Source organism: Elephantulus edwardii, unplaced genomic scaffold (genome assembly GCF_000299155.1).
Source record: "Elephantulus edwardii isolate Elephantulus edwardi_28Jun2011 unplaced genomic scaffold, EleEdw1.0 scaffold00321, whole genome shotgun sequence".
Lineage (NCBI taxonomy): Eukaryota > Metazoa > Chordata > Mammalia > Macroscelidea > Macroscelididae > Elephantulus > Elephantulus edwardii.
In genome coordinates this window covers 1,899,429-1,905,428 of record NW_006400071.1, presented here as the reverse complement: position 1 = coordinate 1,905,428, position 6,000 = coordinate 1,899,429, and positions in this window count along the sequence as shown.

The following is a 6,000-nucleotide window of genomic DNA, read 5'->3' as shown; positions in this document are numbered from 1 at the left end:
ACAGTTAAAACCAGGCCTGAGGGCTGCAGATTAAAATCACCCATCTTTGGCTTGGTAGCATAACTTTGTATTCACTAAGCCAACAGAGCTCTCTCTATGTTGTTTTTGTTGTTAAGGTGTGCCTGATCTGGGTCACGGTCTTCGCAATTACGTGCTATGCATCAGGGAGCTGGACAATGAGTCAAGAGGACAGTAGAAGAATCGACGGCTTTGAGTTGTGGTGCTGGAGAAGAGTCTTGAACATATCATGGACCACCAAGGGGGAAAAAAATAAGTTTTAGAGAGGGTGAAACCAAGTTTCTCATTGAAGACTAGGATTTTAAAGCTCCATCTAATATACTTTGGGCATGTGGCCCAGAGGGACTGATCCTTGGAGATTAACTGACTTTGAATCGCTCTCGAGAGTCAGACATAAGTCTGTCCTGACTCAATTGTACACAGCAGCAGCAGCAACATGCTTGAAATATGAGAGACGAAGCAACATCATCTTTGCTTCCAAGGAGCACTCTAGCAGCACTTTTGTCCGTGGGATATATAGTATTTCAATATTCTACCTACAGAATCCTTTAAATGTATCAATTCTTGTTCTATCTTCTTTATTCATTCATTGTACTGCTTTTGAATGTAACTGAAAAAATTGAAAAAGCCATGGTTTGGATCAGATGCACCTTATTACCCAAAGTAATATCTTGCTTCCTTTTTTATTTAAAAGACTTTGAAGAGGTCTTATGCAGAAGATTTTTTTGCAGTAATGCAATACCTCATTTGATTGTCTGATTGCTATTTTCATGAGTAGTAATTATGTTCCCAGGTAAAATTAAATTCTGACTTCAATATTTTCTCTATTTATCACGTATTGTTGCTTATTTATCCGGCTCTGAGATTTTTGGCTTTTTATGTTGAAATGTAATTCGTACTGAAGGTCTTTCTTTGTCATTAAGTGCTTGAAGTCTTCTTTGCTTTCCACAATCATATCATCTGAATATCACAAATTGTTAAGAAGACTAACCCTGATAGCACATTTTTCTTTATATGATCCAGTTTCTTTCATTAATTGTTCCGAATACAGATTGAATGTGTATGATTACACTTTTTATTACTTTAAACTATACCTTATGTTCTTGTTCTGCTTGAACAATTGCTTCTTGGTCTTTGAAAAAAGGTTCTTCAAGAAAACTGTCACTATATGCAGATGATAAGATAATGCACACAGAAAACTCCAAAGACTCAACAACAACAAAAAACCTGTTGGAGTTAATAGGTCAATTTAGAAGAGTTGCAGAATATAAGATCAGTATCCAAACATCACAAGAATTCCTCTACAGTAACAAAGAGAACTCAAGAGAAGGAAATCAAGAAAGCAATACCATTTACAACAGCCAAGCAATACCGTTTATAATAGCCAACTACAAACTGAGATACTTGGGAGTGAACCTAACTAAAGACACAAAAGAACTATACAAAGAAAATTACAAAGCATTTCTTCAAGACACAATTAATGACCTTAAAAACAGGAAAATGTGCTCTGTTCATGGATAGGAAAGCTCAATAGTGTGAAAATGACAATTTTACCAAAAGCAATCTACAGTTTCAGTGCAATGCCAAACAGACACCAAATTTATTTTTCAAGGAAATTGAAAGGGAAATTATCAAATTTATGTGCAGAGGCAAGAGACCTTGAACAAGTGAAACACTTCAGAGAAACAAAAATGAGGTTAGAGGCATAGCATTCCTTGACTTCAAAACTGCAGTAGTAACCAATACAACATGGTGCTGGTACAATGGCAGGCACGTAGACCAATGGAATAGAATTAAGAACCCCAAAATAGATCCATCTGATATTCAACAAGGAAATCAAAGCTATCAAATGGGGAAATGATAACCTCTTAAACAAATGGTGAAGACAAAACTAGACTTCCACCCTCAGAAAGCTGAAAAGGGGTCCATATTTCACACCATACACAAAAATCAACTCAAGGAGGACCAGAAACCTGGGAATAAAGCCCAAAACCATAATGTTCATAAGAGACACATTGGGATCAAGCTTCAAAGTGCTAGTCTAAGGAATAGAAACTGCCAAATACAACAGGAAATACACAATCTGAAGAGGATAAAACTGATGCATGGGACTTCTAATGATTAAATCCATGTGTGCATCAAAAACTTTTTTTGGAACAAACAGTAATACCATCTCAGACAATAGTCTTATAACAAAAGTTTACAGAATATTCCTGGGCCTCCACAAGAAAAGACTGATCATCCAATTACAAAATGGGCAAAAGACATGGAATGAATTTTCACAGAAGAAGATATTCGAATGGCAAACATATACATGAAGAAATGCTCAAAATCACTGAATAAGAGAGGTGCAAATCAGAATCACAACGGGGTACTCCGTCTCACTCTAGTAGCAGTGGCAAAGTTTAACAAAGCAACAAGTAATGAATATTGGAGAGGATATGGTGAGAAAGGAACTCTTATATATTGTTGATGGGATTGTCTAACCGTTGGCGTTTCCTCAAAAAACCTGAACATAGAAATTCCATATGACCCGGCTATTCCACTACTTAGAATATACCCTGAGAAAATAAGAACTGGGGCACAAGCAGATATTTGTACACCAATGTTCATAGAAGCATTATTCACCATCACAAGAACATGGAAACAGCCCAAATGTCCAACCACAAATGAATGGATTGAGAAAAGTATGGTATAGTCACACAATGGAATACAATGCAGCACCCAGGAACAATGATGTTGTAAGTTATTACCTAACTTGGGAGGGATTAAAGAGCATTATGCTGAGTAAACTCAGTCCCACAAGGATAAATATTGTATAAAACTATTATTGTAGAATGAGTATAAGGATCCAGGAGGGGTGGGAGAAGTCGGAAGCAAAGGGATGAGGATGTGCATGAGGAGGGGGGAGGGATTAATCATGAAGTTGTACAATTTGATGGGGTGGGGTGAGGGAAATTGAAAGAATTTTTTCTTTTTTTTTAATAGATAAAATATGATCTATTTATCCAATAACATATTATCCAACCAGAGAAAGGATTAGTCATAGAAGCTACAACATAAATGAATCTTAAAAAATACGTTTGTTAAAGAAGCCAGACAACAAGATTTTATATGCATGATAAGATTTTAACAAAAGGTCCTCAAAAACTAAATTCACAAAGAATATAAATGAATGAATTTTCTTTGTTTCTGACATATTTTTATAGAGAGTTATTTTTTACAGCATATTCTTCTCATTTAATTAATTTTCCCGTTCATTCATTGTAGCACATTTTTCTCCCTGACAATCTTCCCTCCCCCCAGTTTGCTTTTCTCTTTGAAAAGAAAAAATGTCTTTCATTGTTATATAATCCTCTCCACCTCCCAAGTCCGCAGTCCATTTTACTATGCTTTATTTTTTTTTTCTGGAATCTTGTCCTGAAAATAATACCTAATCGTATGTTACTTTTAAACAGTTCTCTCCCTCATCTGTTTCAATGCAGTATACATTATTTATCCCCTCTTTTCTTAGGTATCCTCCCAACATCGATGTCAGCATATTCACATAATGGAATCCTATGCTGCACTGAAAAACAAGGAATTCATGAAATATACAAAATGGGTGACCCTGGAGGACATTTTGCTGAGTGAAATATTTCAGTCACAAAAGGACAAATACTGCATAGTGCCACTGTTGTAAAAAGGGACTGACATCAGGGTTGGGGTATGGAGATAGGACACATCCCTAACATACATTCTTCCCAAATTTCATTGTATCCTTGCTCTATTCTGATGACTGCCTCCTGGCCCAAGTATACGTTTCACATTAGCACAATCAAGTGTTCTGGGATTCCCATTCTCCTTAGCCAGTTTGTTGTGATCCACCCTATCAAACACCTTTGCATAATCAATGAAACACAGACATCCGTCTTGTACTCCCTCCTTTCCCCCAAGATCCATCTAACATTAGCTACAATATCCCTAGTACAGTGGGTCTAAACCCATCTTGCACTTCTGGCAGTTGTCTGTTGATGTGCTGTTCCAGTCTTTTTCGGATAATCTTCAGCAGAATATTGCTTGCATGTAGTAGCAATGATATTGTTTGATAAGTTCCATACTCTGTTGGATCACCTTCTTTGGAATGGGAATAAATCTAGACCTCTTTCAGTCAGTTAGCCAAGTGGTTGTCCTCCAGATTTTTTGACACAATTTGGTGAGCATATCTAGGGCAGCATCTGTTAGTTGAAATACATCAATTGGTATACCATCAATTCCCGGGGCCTTATTTTTTTAATTATTAAATTTTATTAATTTTAATGAACATTTACAGAGATTTGGGGTTTTCGTTCATCCATTGTTGCACTATTTTCTCTACCCTCCTCCCCAGTTTGTTCTTCTCCCCCACCCCCAAAAAGTCTGTTTTAATTGTCCAATTGCCACAGTGCTTGTCAAAGCCAGTTCTGATTAATCTCCTTTGTCCTTTGCCATTCCCTATCAGTCCTCCCTGAGAGAAACTTCACCCTGATTCATAAGGAAAAGGGGATGGCGTATTCTCTTAGCTACTTCCTGCTGAAAAGAGATGCTGTAGGTTTCAGGGTGAAGATCTTCTCTCACTACTCTAAAGGGCCCCTTTGGCAATAGGAAACACATAGACTATTACGGAGATTTTGGAATTTAGATGCACTCTTATCAAATGTGCTTAGCCGTACATGTTCATATCCTTGAAGATGTATCATGGAAGTGTTGCAGCCTAGAAGACACAACTTTTCTGCCAATTCCTTCAAAGCATCTTGAACTTCTTCATCACCATAGGCTCTTGCATATATATTGTTTCATGAAATTCTTCTGGGTCTGCCAATTTCTCTCAGTACAATTACTCTGTATATTCTTTCAATCTTCTTTTAATACTTCCTGGATCATTTAATATTCTGTCCAAATCATCCTTAAGTATAACAACTCGAGATTTGAATTTGTTCTTCAATTCCTTGAGCTTAAGAAATGCTGAGTGGTCTCAGCCCTTTTGATTTTCTGACTCCAGCTCCTTGCACATTTCATTGGAATACTTTACTTTGTCTTCCTGTGTTGCCTTTTGAAATCTTCTGTTCAGCTCTTTAATGTCTTTAATTCTTCCCCTTGCTTTGGGTTCTCAGAAATCTAGTGCAATATTCAGAGTCTCTCCTGACATCCATTTTGGTCTTTTCTTTCTCCTCTGTCTTTGTAATGACCTTTTGCATTCTTCCTGGTTGGTATTCTTGGTATCCTTCAACAGCTCTTCTGGTCTTCTCTCATTAGTGTTAAAGGCCTCAAACCTGTTCCTGAGATTCTTGTGAAATTCAGGTGAGATAGACTCAAGGTCATATTTTAGTTCCTTTGGATTCAGTTTAATTTTCCTTACCTCAGCTTGAACTTGCATCTGAGTAGTTGGTGGTCTGTTCCACAGTCAGCACCTGGCCTAGTTTTTATAGCTGATGTTGAGCTTCTCCAGAGGTTCTTTCCACATATGTAGTCATGCTGATGCCTATGCATGCCATCAGGTGAAGTCCATGTGTATAACCTGCATTTAAGTTTCTTATAAAATGTATCTGCAATGAATAAGTAGTTGATTGTGCAAAATTTAATCATTCTATCTCTAGCTTCATTTTGGTCACTGCATCCATGTTTTCCAATTACTTCTTCTCTCTTCCCACTTTAAAATAAACTAGTAGAAAATTTTTTAAAAAAATAGAGTGCAATGAAGTGTTCTGGAATTCCCATACACCACAATGCTGTTCATGATTTTTATGAGTCACATAGTTGAATGACTTTGTCTAGTCAATGAAACACTAGTATCTATCTTTCCATCATGCTCTTCTTTAAGGCAGTGTGAAGAAAATATTACTCTCTCATACACTCAATCGATAGCAAGAGAAGGAACAGTCAACATGAAAGACCCCAAACTCATTGGGAGAGTCACATCTTATTATTCAACTTGTTCATGTCTTCATTCTCCTAGATCAGCTT